This window comes from Acanthochromis polyacanthus, chromosome 4 (assembly GCF_021347895.1).
Source record: "Acanthochromis polyacanthus isolate Apoly-LR-REF ecotype Palm Island chromosome 4, KAUST_Apoly_ChrSc, whole genome shotgun sequence".
Taxonomy (NCBI): domain Eukaryota; kingdom Metazoa; phylum Chordata; class Actinopteri; family Pomacentridae; genus Acanthochromis; species Acanthochromis polyacanthus.
The window spans coordinates 37,917,628-37,931,861 of NC_067116.1; the positions used below are offsets into that span (position 1 = coordinate 37,917,628).

The window sequence follows — 14,234 nt, forward strand, 5'->3', positions numbered from 1 at the left end:
TCGTTATTCCTGTGCAGAATCAGCTTCAACTTGAACATATATGACTGTATTATTTCAATATTACAACACGGTGTCCTCGAGATGCAGCCAATAGCAAAGGAACATGTGGAGATAGAGGCTGGAATGCATTCTAGAGTTACATCTAAGCTATTTTTTTAGGTCAGAAGGGATTATTCTGCTAAAAAGAACTTCAAAATATGTAACTTTGATACACATAAATCAGTTTTTTAGGGGTTTAATCAATAACCAGAGAAGGACTGCACGTCTTTGTTGAAGCAACAGCAATAGTTGTCTGAATTTGTTTGAAATATCTGAACGTCTATTCACCAAATTTGACTTTGCCATTCATGTTCCCCTGAGGACAAATCCTAATGTCTTTGATAATCCCCCTGACATTTCCTCTAGCGCCACCTTCAGGTTCTTATTCAAGTTTTTCTTTGAGTGGAATTAACTGATAAACTATTGCAAGAACTGCCATGAAATGTTGTTCCTACTTTGGAAGCGGAAGACATTTCCATCGGCTGTGCTTTGTGTTCAGTGTTAAACAGTGAATGCTATCATGCTGAGATAAGTGGCCATTATGGAAATATGCAGTAGCCTAAACATCTTGTCAACGTGAGCATGTTAGAAAAGAGCAAGTTAATTGGTTTCTATAACTCATTTAGGGAGGCGGATTGGAAACAAAGACAACAAAAATCCACACAAAGTCTTTCAGTGACAACTACATGAACATATTCCTCTATGTGTTGCTAATAAATACCTGGAGAAGCGGGAATCTCAGACAGCATTAGCCTGACTTCAGTATTTAGGCACCCCAGATGGAATTCACTACAAAATGTGCAACATATGTCAACAAAAGACGACTTGGTTTGGTTTTGCTGCCAAGCAGACTTACTTATTGAGGGTAGGACATGAACCAGCTGTTGTGTTTTAGTCTCACTTAGTGTCTATGTGTACCTGTGTCTGAATTCATTATAATGTACCAAGCTGCATGATCAGAAAAATAAAGGCAGAAAGTGAGTGATGTGAAAATATTAAAAGGCAATATTATCACAACAACAACAAAAACCTTTAAGAAAAGTACGATTTCAAAGCTCTGAGCCTACGGGGAGAGAGACGGAAGGATTAGAGAAACCTGCTTTTTTTTCGAGGTGGGATAAAGAATGAAAGGCAGAACTGATTTTTCTTTCTCATAATGACAAAATACGCCAACAACAAACCTTTTGAAGCTGCAATATCCACAGAAATTATGCACTAAAGCCTCCTGCACATTACAGTCTTTCAGCATTTGCCATTCAGCATTTGTCTTAAAAACACAAAAGGGATGGGAAAGGCCGCACTGTATCTTATTTTTGTGCGACTCAAAAATCATTATTGCTATTATTAAGAGCAGCAAAAGTCAAACAGTGAATTGCACACAGCGCGCACAAGCAAAGCAATCATATAGGACAGAAAGTCGGCATGCGCGGATCAGCTCTACCTGGCGTGCAAAGGCTCTGGATTCAATTAATTATACTACTTTCCTATTCTCTCCCATAAATCCCTGCTGATTGTTTCGGCAACCCAGAGCTAGATCTCTGATTAGCGAGGAGAGCTTTATAAGTATCACACTGGTAGCCCTGGCTTCATAAATAGTCCCACTGTGTGGAATCCAGGCAGGTAGAGGACAGAAATCACTCTCAGTAACAAAAGCTGCTCCTTCCATACATTTCTGTCAATTTCTCCTCTTGCTTAGTTATGATTGCCCCGTCTGAGAAAATACAACAAACAGATCCAGGGGATTCCTTTGTAGCTCTACAAATTAAAATTGAACAGAAAAAATTGCGAGCTCTCCTTTGGGAATTGCAGCACACAAGAGGAAACATTGGCCATCTGTAGGCTTCTCAAGCTCTCCCTGTTTACCCAGCTCATCAGAGTCTGACAGATACAGCCTGTACAACAATGATGCCAGCATTACATAGCTGGTATCCTTCAGTGTGGCAGGCTTTTGCTTATAAACTGACTGAAGATGTGCAAACTCTGGTGAGTTTTAGTTTTGGAAAAAAAAAAAAAAACCACAGAGGAAGACAAAATAGGTGATTCTTCAGGAGCTGTCCGGTGCTGAAACCACATTAAGAGCCCGCAGGGAGCTTTTTATTTCCTGAGGATTAGCTCAGACAGGAAAATGGCTAAATAAACAGCTATGTACTATTTGCTTCTCCTCCCAGGATGTCAGGATGGTGATTGATAGAGACGCAATCCAATTCAGATCTACTGACATGCCAACTGCGTTAACAAAGGAGGCTTTGCACCCAACTGGCGAGACAAAGAGAAAAAAAAGAGCCAAGAGGGGAAAAAGCCAGGTGAGCATAAAAAATAAAAGAAATTCACCCTCTGCACCCCCTTCCTGCTCCAATCACTGGGAGATACTCGACTGTGCTCCTGTCATTAATTCAGCAGACAAAAACTGTTACCAGATGTCCATTATCTTATTTATGGTATACTTAATCAGAGAAAATGCTTCCTTTGACTAAATTAACTTTGGTGCGAGAGGGTGCAAGCTGGGGCTTGGGAGGAGGAGGGGGGTGTGACTGAGTGAAATATGCGACGAGCTGCGTCTGGAGGTGTAGTGTGGTAAACTACCTATTTTTTCTGCCTCTGTGCCTCCTGGCTTTATAAACTGCGCCGCCACTGCTCATCGATGGCCTAGCGTTGCGCTGCTTCGTTCATTTGCTTGGTCTTACGTTGTGGTGCCTAGTCAGACCGTACGGTTAATGCCAGACTATTATATTATTAGCCAAGGAAAAGCTAGCAGCAGGCCACTTAGATTCCGCTCCATCTGCTTGCTGGTGTCAGCTTGGAGGAGCGGGAGGGATACGCTGAGCTGTCAATCAGGCAGACTGACGTCTTCCGGAGAAGCGAAGGTGCAGCTTTTATTAAGACCCTGCGACTGGGTGGTGACTGGAGGTGCCAGGTGGATTGCAGCTGCAAACATGGTCCCTGGACCCACATAGAACTTGAGCAGACAGTGGAAAGCGCTCAACATTTACAGAATTGAACATGCGTGTAGGCCGCTGTGAGTGTTTTCGCTGCTTAATTGGATCAAGGTTATCTTACTCTGTAAATTAGTCTCTCTCACTGCAGGAATCTTGCAGCATCCCCTCCCTACCCCTTCTGCCAAAAAAGCTACATTCATTTGTAACATATGCACTAAAGCCTACAGCTTCTGAACTCTTCATAAAAAATACAACACACAGAGGAGTAATAATCAGTATCTTTTCCAATGCACAAATACGAGGATTAAAGCCAGCTATCAGCTATCAGCTATCAGCTACAGCGGGATCACAGCTGAACTCACAGCACCACACTCTTACCAGCTATAGGATTTCTAGCTGGAGGCCGTCGCCAGTCAAACAGCCAAACTCAAGCCCAAGATCCTCGGTGCTGATACAGTTGCTTGGCTGCTCTCTCCTTCTTGTTTCATCCCCTGCCAGGGCGGCTTGTTTGTTTTAAGCACAGCAGAAGGTTCATTGTAGAAATATTAATGTCTTCCATTTGCAAATCCCTTGTAAAAATTCACAGTTTCCCATTCATTTGCTTGGACACTACTCAAGTGCAAAATGAATTCTTGCCCATTCATGTCTCCCGCTACACAAGTGTCTGCACTAAGCTGAGCGCAGTCAGCCAGAAAAGACACATTATTGAAATATGTGACAAACGCAACCTCGTGCAAAGAGCAGATAAAGCTGGAAAAATTCTCCCAGCGTGTCACCTCCTTCCCTCACCTGTCTTTTCTTTCTCCTTCTCGAGGTGCGGTGACAACACTTCTTAGCCGGTCTTGACCGCGCTTGGAGTGGAGCCACTAAGAAGCGGCGAAACCTCCCTCTGAAGGAATATTGTTTCAGCCATTCTAACGCCTCATCACACAGTGAAACGTGAAAAATGGGGGCAGTGAACTGGCAACACCACAGAAAAGAAAAGCACCTCTTCAGAAACAATGGCGTAAACAGCAGAGCCTGTGATCCGGGGCAGGAGTGATGAGCGAGAGTCCAAACAGAGCGAGACGATATGAGAGAGAAAGCTCAGGAAAGACAAACACAGACACGTTCTTGCAATATGCATGAGGCAGAAAGATGTGAAAAATGCAGCAGAGAGACTTAAAAGGCGGTTAAATGTGCAAGCCAGAGCTTATTAGTACAACAGGAGCTGATGATGCCATTATAGCTCATGAGGTGACCAGCAAACACACACACAAACATCATAAACACATGGCTACCCAACCGCTGAGAAGGGAACATTTTAGCTACACTGTGCCACAAAATGAGAATGAGGCCGGCCTTTTACACATTAAGGTCCAGTGCAGAGGCTAAATGCATGATCGGGGATGAAATATCAGAAAAAAGCAGGATCATTTGTGCCAAGGACAGCTTGTGGATGCTCCATGTCGGCTGTGTGTCTGAGTGCCAATACCTGTGACACTCAGTGAGCATAAGACAGACAGAATAAGAGTCAGGAGAAAGGAAGCAGAAGACTAGTAACCATTCCGCAAACCGCTTGGTTGAATCTCTGCTTAATTTCCCAGGAGGTGATGAAGCAACTCTGCTCCAACTTTCTTCTCTCTGCGATACACTTGTAAAATTAACACAAACACAGAGACACAAAGAAAAGCAAAGCCGACATTGTTATCTTTTCCACCCTCAACATCCCTCAGCCAACCAGAAAACCTCGTTTCAACCGAGTGGCCGAGCTCGGACCTCCTCGGCTTTGATCAGCTCGTAGCCTCGAGGTCCTCCTGCGGAGAGTTAGAGAAATAATTGAGAGGCCTATTTGACGGAGTGTAAGTGCCATCCAAGATAACATCTCAGGTTTCTTCTCCCCTCATGCTTCACGACAGCGCTGACAGCCCTGCCAGCGCTGCCTATCGACTTTCACCCAATCCTGTCCCCCGTCCGCCTCACCTGAAGGCTTACAGGACGAGGAGAAGCAAGCTACAGGAGGTGGGCGGGTGGTTCAGGCAGATCTGAATCCTGCAGTAAACCTGCAATCTTAAATATGCTCGTAAGTGGGTGGCAAAAGGACAAAACAGGGAATGATGATTTCCTCATGGAGCAAACACCAAGCAGAAAAACAACAAAAGCACTTTACCATAGTAACAGAGCCACCCTTAAATGTCTAAGTCAGATGAGATCTCTAGACAGCTAAATTCCCAACACAGTAAAGTGAAGATTTATGAAAATCAGCCACATGCAAGCATTAACCAGAGCAATTCTGAATCAGTGAATCATGCTCCTACAATGGCTGTAGTTGAAGAGCACCTGTAATTCTGATCACAGATCTGAACAAAATCAGCGAAACACCCTTTTTTTCTCATGCAAATGTGAACAAAGCAACATTAAACTGACTTCATGCACAAATCAAATCATCAACTACCCCAAAAACAAAGCTAAACCAACTTGTCTTCACTTTTTGGGATGAAGTCCCAGTCTAAAAATCAGCCACACAGAAGCATTAACTAGTTTGGAATCAGTCAATCATGTTTATTCAGTGGCTATACTTCTGCTTTATAGTGCACCTGTAAGTCTGATCACAGGAGATAAAGCTCATCTCCAGTCCAAGCCAACTGTAGTGTACAAAATCCACAAAACATCCTTTTCTACTCATCTAAGTGTGAGAAAAACCATATTAAACTGACTTTGTGTGAAAATCCAACCATCAATTATCCAAAAAACAAAGCCAAGCCAACTCATCCTCCCCTTATAGATGACGTCCAGAAATCTGCCATATGGAAGCCAGAGCAGTTTTGAATCGTTGCTCCGCCACCTTTGTATGAAACTAAACCTGTAATTCTGATCACAGAACATAAAGCTCATGTCCACTCCACACCGACTGTAGTGAACAAAATCTGCGAAACATCTTTTTCTTCTCATGCAACTGGGAAAAAAACAACATTAAATTGACTTCATGTGCAAATCAAATCATCATTTATCAAAAAAACAAAAACAAAGCTAAATCAACTCCCTTCACCTTTGGGATGAGGTTCAATCCAAAAACCGCCACATGGAAGCTACAGCAGTTCTGAATTAGCAATCATGCTCTTGTAGTGGCTATACATTTTGTTCTGCATAGCTAATTCTGACCACAGATCTTGTCTTTGAGTAGTATTTCAATCTCATCTCCGATCCAAAGCAACTGTAGTGCACAACATCTGCAAAATACCTTTTTCTTGTCATGTAAGTGGGAGTAAAACAGCATTAAAATGACTTCATGCACAAATCTGATCATCATTTATTCAAAAAAACAAAAACAAAGCCAAACCAAGTCCCCTTCACCTATGGGATTAGGTTCAGTTCAAAAATCAGCTACATGGAAGCACAAACCAGTTTGCTATCAGTGAATCATGCTCTTACTGTGGCTATACCTTTGCATTCTAGTACACCTTTATTTCTGATCACAGATGAACAGAATTAAGAAGCTCCTGTCTAGTCCAAACCAACTGTAGTGAACAAAATCTGCAAAACACCGTTTTCTTCTTATGCAAGTGCGAGTAAAGCAACCTTCAATTGACTTTATGAGCAAATCCAATCATAAAGTATCCCAAAAACAAAGCTAAACCAAGTCGCTTTCACCTTTTCGGATGAGGTTCAGTCAAAAAACCCACAGCAGCTTTTTATGTTCTTACAGTGGCTATACTTTTGTAGCAAAATTCACCTGTGATTCTAATCACAGAACATAAAGCTCCTCTCCAATCCAAATCGATTGTAGTGCACAAAATCTGCAAAACGCCCTCATCTTCTTGTGTAAATGGGCATAAAACAACATTAAATTAATTTCATGCGCAAAATCAGCCACTAAATAGCTCAAAAACTACACTCAACCAACTCGTCTTCACCTTTTCCGATGAGCTCCAGTCCACAGGAATGTAGAGCGATGCTGCAGCTTCACAGGAGCGTCGGTCGGTGTGATACGGTGCAGGTGGTTAAAGACGCCACGGACCGGGAAGCTGAGCCATCCAACGACGCGTAAAAAGGAAACCAAAAAGCAACAAAAAGCCCTGCGAGTGCGTCGGAGGAGTGATGGGGTGCAGACCTGGGTGTCAAGTACAGAGAAACCAGCGGAGGACTGTGTTGTCTTTGCAATGCAACGGATCTCTTCTTGCAAACGAGCCGAGTCGAGCAGCAGCAGCAGCAGCCGCGATGAGTGGAGGAGCAGCCGGAGTGGTGCTCACCTCTCCAGCAGCTGAGCGCTACTGAACAAAAGAGCGCTCCGCAGGCTCTCTATTCAAATAGCAGGAGAGGGAGGGAGGGGAGGGAGGAAGGGAGGGGAGGGAGGGAGGGAGGAGAGGAGAAGAGAGAGAGAGAGAGAGAGAGAGAGAGAGAGAGAGAGGAGGGGGAGGATGGTGTGAATGGGAGGGATGATGAGGAGGAGGATGAGGGCGACATAAAGACCTGAAGTTCCTGCATCACCCAACATCAAAAAGCTTAATTCGATATAATTCATGAGCCCTACCTGACTTATTGTTTGTTCAGTGTGATGAATTATTTCACACAGCTATTAGTCCTGAGCCCTGGAAGTAATTTATGACATGCAGGGCTGGGGGAAGGGAAGGGAGGAAAAGGTTGCTTTTTTTTTTGGTTAGAAATGCTTGATTTGGCATCTCAGACCTGCTGTAGGTCCCACAATCCCCTTCTACCTTTTGTCTAATGCTGTAATTAATGACCTCAGGGATGGAATTACCTTGCTTTGGCAGCGCAGCAGTGACCTCGACCTGAGAATTACACTTGCAGCAATGCTGGGTGAGTTTATCAAATTAGATTAACGCAAAAAAAAAAAAAAAAAAAAAATCCAAGGATTAAGCAGCAGAAAAAACATCGAATCAACATTTTTTTCTTCTCTTGATTGAAAAATTACACTAAACATACAAGAAAGAGCTTTTTAATTTTCATTTACATAATGGCAGTTAACAGAAAGATCATTATTATAGTGCTTGTAAAAAAAAAAAATGTGAACAGAGTTTGCAGAATTGCTGGTATACATTCACAGGCAAACCCTCCGCTTTGGTATATGTAAGGAATAATGACCCCCCAGGAGATTAAGCCTTTGTTCAGCAGCATTGTAGTTATAATTTAAGCATAGCTGGAGCTGCTTGCATTATTTTTTTGTTGCTGTTTCTTCACAATATTGTTATTTTTCCTATAGGTAGAGTGCATCTTCAGCATATGGCAGTGTGGATGTTAGAAACAAGGTCACTGATGCTGCTGTGGCTCTCCGGGAGCTGTCCACGGTGCTGAACCGGTTTAACAGCACAACACTGTGCTCACACAAACGAGGAAAACTGTGTCGACTAAAAGATCTACCGCGAATAAATCATTGTCACACTGCAAAATAAAAAATGCATGATGAAATGCCAGCCATAGTTTTTGTTTCAAAGGGGTTCCTGGGCTTGTACTGGCTGTAATGAGTCACCAAAGAATGGTTGGACCTGTTTGAAACAATGCAACTGTCAATTTGTCATTAAGGAACCTTTAAAAAACTTTTTAAAAAGCCTTTCTACATGCAAACATGAAACAAACACACTCATCAACCTTTGCAAGTGGCGTTTCTGTCACACTGCATGCACTACAATTAGTTTTACTTGTTAAGCCATGCATTGTGAGTGCCTACTAGCAACTTAACTACAATTAGTGCTAATAATAATAATAATAATAAAGTATACTTACATATATTTTCAAGACACTTAAAGATGTTTTACAAAGCAGGAAAACCTTCTGCACTTAGTATTTATCTATAATGCATTGAGATGATTGATTTCGTTGCAAAATTTGCAATGACAGTGAAAGAAGTTCTGTTTCATCTATTCTATTCATTAAAAGTCAAAGTGTTTAGTCCATAAGGATTTATAAAGGTTGCTGCTGGATCAGACCCTGCAAAGAGGATTTGAGCCAGGGCCAAACAACATTCACCAGCGCCAAAAGGAAAAGAATTGAGAATTTTTTTTATAATGCATATATACATTTTTGTATTATGTTTCTTTGAAAATTGGGTGTCATATACTCAAGTATAATAGACATTATTGTTCATCAAATGGCCAGAAGTAGCAGGAAAATGCACAGAAATCTGTCAAATAAGGCAACACAGATTCATTGTCTGTACTGGAAGTGGACCGACCATGCTGAATGTCCTGTGTCACAAAGGCTCATTCCAAGCCAGGAAAAAACTCAACAGCAAGAACCTATATATAATCTATGTAACAAACCCACAGCTCAGATTTTTCACCCATTCAACCGCTTTCACAACTCGTATAATGAGCAATAAAACATGAAACCGGCTTCATTTTCAATCCAGTGTAAGCTCAGACAATAAACAAAGCCTCTCCTTTTACAGCGGACAATTAAACCTGCCTGTTTCTATAGATAACGTAGCTGAACATAACACACCGCACACAGGAATCTTTGAGTTTTGCTTAAATTCTGCCTCCACTACCAACAATTACTGAGAATTTCCGAGCAGAGCGAGCAGGTCCCCAGATGTCGGTGCTTAATGGCTTCGGTGACCTTTCTGATCTTGTCTTTAATATCACCGTCGGATCAGAGTTTGGTCTCGACCCAGTCCGTGGTACTGTAAGCGATGTCAAAAAATAAAAGCCAGATCTGGAAATAAGCATTTGAAAGCATATATTTATGTGTAGAAGCGTAACAAAGAAGGGTAAAGGTGATAAAAAAAATTACACTGCAGTGGTATTTACAAAAATGCTTCGTGCTGACCTCGGTTGATGTGTGCCATTATGTAAATACTGTGCTGACAACGTTTAACTTGAAACTGTGTGAGGCTGTCAGCAGGTTCAGATGCCCCCGCGTGTCCGTCGGTCGACTGCTCCAGAGGTGAGGACCACGGCGTGATCTAAAGCCTGATTCAACCCAGGTATTAGTCCCAGCCGAGGGAATAATTAAAACACTGGAAGAACGTAAAGCTGCAGAGGTGACTTTTTCTATAAGCAGAAGTGTTTTGTATTCAGGAGTTTGGCCCCCAAAGTGATTAAAAAATGAGCAGCATCGTAAAGCATATCATAAAAACAACACCAAATAAAAGGACTTTGGGAAAGATGCAATGTTTTATTTAATCACCACTTGTCGTGCTGCGTTTTGTTAGGTTTGCAGTTTATTTAAAGTTTTGACAGAGCAGGAAAAAAAGCTCTTAGTCAAGCCTGGTGGAGTTTAAAGATGCAAAAGTTATTTAAAAATTCCCTGTCAAAGAAATATTTGAACACATTTCTTTTCAGATAATAAAACTGCAAGGTAATTTAGAAAAATAAAGATCAGAAAAAACAATTAAAAGGTGACTGCTTGTATATTGCACAATGAGTGCATACATAAATAATCAAAGTGAGCTTTCTGCCCATATTATAAGCCTTATAATCATTTTTACTTTCTATATTTGAGCAGATTTATTAACTTTGAAGTTATATACACATACATGCTGAGAATATGCTCATCCAGCTGTCGGGTTCAGTTTGTGATCGGTACTGCTGCTGTCAGTCGATTTAGGGTTTGATGGGAAAAGACAACATGCAGCTTTAATGACCACTGCTGGGGGAAGAGACTTAAAGACAGAACTCATCACTTAGAACGGATCATCTGATGTCCGACAGTCCACTGAGGACATAATTGCTCGTTCTGTGGGGACGGCTGAAGTTCTCCTCCTGTTCAAAAGCAGCTCATGAGAGTTGTTTAAACTAATGTTGGCTGAGTGCTCGAGTCTGTCCTCGGCTTTTAAGAATAGTCGAAGCCAGACGGACTCTCCAGCGAGTCTGACACTGAAAAGAAATCCTAAACTTATCAGATCTGCAGACAATTCAAAAGGCCGAGACCTTCTGATGATGATGATGATGATAATGATGATGATGATAATGATGACTATTGGGACTTCTTTACTCTCCTACTTCACCTCCCTACTTTTCCTGCTTCTTCTCCATTTCCCGGAATGACCTGAAGGCAATCAAGCTCCCAACAAGAGAGTAAACAAAGAAGCAGCTTATATCGATCCCTTGGCTTTACAGCTGTGGGTAAATGTGTTTATCTTGCGTAGCCACTACATTATACTTAGATTAAATACATATTTGATGTGCTGACTGGAGCTATGAGCAGTACACTGCTTTGAAGCGTCCTCTGGCAAAGAGTTTATTACATTTTGTTAATACCTTAATTAGGCGACGCATGAGAGAAATTAATCCCCGGAGAGCTGGCTTCTTAAAAGGCTGTCCGGCCACCCCTGAAACCCAATGAAATAATTAGTCAGAGCAGAAGAAATGTGTTTGTCCCGAAGAGGATTGTGGAGGAAAGTTTACTCCTACCTCTTCATCTGTGAAAGAGGGATGTGTTTTTGTTTGCTGGGAGACTTAAGTCTGAAAGGCATAACAATCATCAAGCCCAAATGAGCTTCAAAGACAACAATAGAGCTTTTTTTTTACATCCCCGGGAACTAATTGAAAATATCTCAAGATACTGTATGTGGGTGAGCATCTCCATTGAAGTTGTCAACACGAGCCACAGCAGTCATTCGTAATCAGCAGTGTTTGTTAGGTAGTTACACAAAGTGACTAAGAGGGAGCAGAAATGAAGGAAAAGGTCAGCAGACATACAGACGCCCACGCGAGTTTCTGCTCTCCAAGCTTTGTGCTCACTTTAGCCTTTTTCCATTTCAAATGAACCGCTTTCTCTGTAGTCTCAATCTGAAACAGTAAATGTGTATTTAAACTCTGACCCACAGTGCAATGAGTTAACCTCCTCTTTGAAGAAAATCACTTCAAGGCATCAACAACTGCATCTGGATATGAATTCAAGAGTTGATACGCTGCATATGTCTTTTCATATTCAGCCAACTGTATATTAACAACACGTAGCCATGCTAGTGGCTGTGAGGCTGCAATTGTAAGCACACCTATCTAGTCACCTAGAAGCAGCAGTGTATCGATGACAGTCTAAAGAAAACACAGGTTGAGATGTTTGGGGTTTCATATGTAACAAACCTAAGGAACCAATCATCTAAGCCAGTCAAACCCAAGTCATTTTAAGGAAGTGATTATTTCCTTGGAACAAAATGTTTAAATTGGTCATTTCGACAGAAAAAGTAAAATTTTTAAGGGTTAAATCAAAGATAAGAAAGAGTTAAAATTCTTAAACTTCATGATAGCAACATGCTAATCTGAGCTGACTGGTGATTGCTCCTGACTTCATATACACAACAACTGTACTCATCTTCTAATGGAGTAACTTTTGACAAGTGAGCTTTTTTTAAGCATTTTTTTTTTTTGGCTTTATTGATAGGAAAGCAGTGTGAGAGAGACAGGAAAGTGGGGAGAATATCGGGGGAAGAACCTGCAGCAAAGGGCCATAGGCTGGATCCAAACGCATGGCCGCTGTGGCCGGACTATGGCTCCTGCTTATGGGCCACCTGCTCAACCACTTCAGCTTCCAGGGCGCCCCTAATAAGAAACACTTTCTTCTTGTGCCCAAATAGTTTAAAAATCTGTTTCTAAGTTTGACAGTGAGACAAGACATCAATTGTAGCCACGTCCAAATAGATATCCCAGCAAGGGCAATGAAAGAACATTCATTCTGCCTATCACAAGATGACAAGTCATCAGTATTCATCATCTAGGAACCATGAAAGTCTGAAAGTGAAAACCTTCTGGTGACTTCAGGCGATAACTAAATGCATCCTCCTGGGACCATGAATGACCACATTTTAAAGCTTAATCAATAGCTGTTAATATATTTCAGTGAGATCCCAGGAGTTCCACAGCTAGCGTGGTTGTAAATCCTAATTGCATTAATCACTAAAGGCTTTGTTGACTTCAAATTACTTAGACGGAACACAGAAAAATCTAACATTTTGCACAGTCAACCAAGGCACCTTCCTGCTCCTTATTAGCCGGATAAATCTCTGCACTTAAATTGTTGTGGAGATGATTTTTTTTTAACAAAGTTACATAACCATCCTGACAAACTGATACTGATCTTTGGAGGGGAAGGACGCAGACTCACACCAGCTGCCTTCACATACAGGAAGCTGAAATTGATGCACATCCAGGCTGAATAAAATAACAAATGAATGGAGGGGGAGGCTGAGGTGGCCTTTGTTGTATTTGAATGCATCTGTGTGGGTGCATGCATGAGATGGGATGAAAAGACTCGATGCTGAATGCATTCCACGTACTCTGAGTCCTTTTCCATCAATAAATTAAAACATTTGGAGAATTCTAAAACTGTGTTCTTGCTTTACTTCAAATTGCACATGCACACAGACTAGAAACCTTGCCCAGGTAACTATTTGCTTATGATATTGATTTGGCCTTAAGCTCACTCCATGTTTGTACTTGTAGGTTGTTTTTTCTGCTTGGCTTGTCTGCTGAGTACCAAACAAAGTCAGTGCAAAAATGCAATAAAACCAACTCAAATTTAAACAGAAAGAAAGGGAGAGCATTACCGACGGGAGTAAACGAAGTACTGCGAACTTAACGGAACCCAAAGAAATCAATAGTCAGTTCCACGTCTTTATGGATCAATTAGTTTGTTTTTCTTATTGCAGTATCACTTCAGCATGATGTAACATCCTACCACATTACAGTAACTGCATCATATCTACGTCAAACAGTTGTACATTAAAAATACAGAAACCACAGTAGAAACTCAATGCAGCTAAAGTCCACCACGTCGCTCTACTTAGATTCATATCTTGTATTTTTTCAATACTTTGGATGTCCATTTTTATTTTTGATGACAGACTCACTCCTCCCCACAATAATAGATACTAAATTTAATCCTAAATTCCTGCAGAGATGTTCAGCCATCCCTCAGAGACCTTTTTTTTTCAACTGTTGTTGGCAGGGTTGTGTTGCTCTACCTTCCTGTTTAAAATACACCAAAGATGTTCTACTGGATTCAAGTCACACGGAATACTTGGCTGGGTCAAAGTCTTCCCTCTTTTCTTTTTTCAGGCAGATGCTGAAAAACTAGTATGTGCATTTGTAACTTCGAGGCTGGACTACTGCTGGACCAGAATTTAATTCAAAATGTGTTTTTTTTTTTCCAAAAATACAAAGCTCTTTATAACCAAGCTTCACTCTGTCTTAAATACCTTATTGTACCATATTATCCTAGCAGAACACTTTGTTCTCAGGCTGCAGGTTTACTCATGGTTCCTTGAGTTTCCAGAAGTAGAATGTTTTCTCCTATGTGGCTCCTCTGCTCTGGAACCAG

At 41.5% G+C, this 14,234-nt stretch overlaps 1 protein-coding gene across 1 annotated transcript in view; it reads right to left on the bottom strand.

The window, feature by feature from the left end:
• ncanb (neurocan b) overlaps nucleotides 1-7,237 on the bottom strand; it is a 191,019-nt gene extending 183,782 nt beyond the window's left edge. Inside the window, 1 exon segment of the mRNA XM_022192043.2 lies at nucleotides 6,869-7,237. The gene's annotated coding sequence lies outside the window, so the exon portion shown is untranslated.
• Between the last annotated feature and the right edge of the window lie 6,997 nt (nucleotides 7,238-14,234).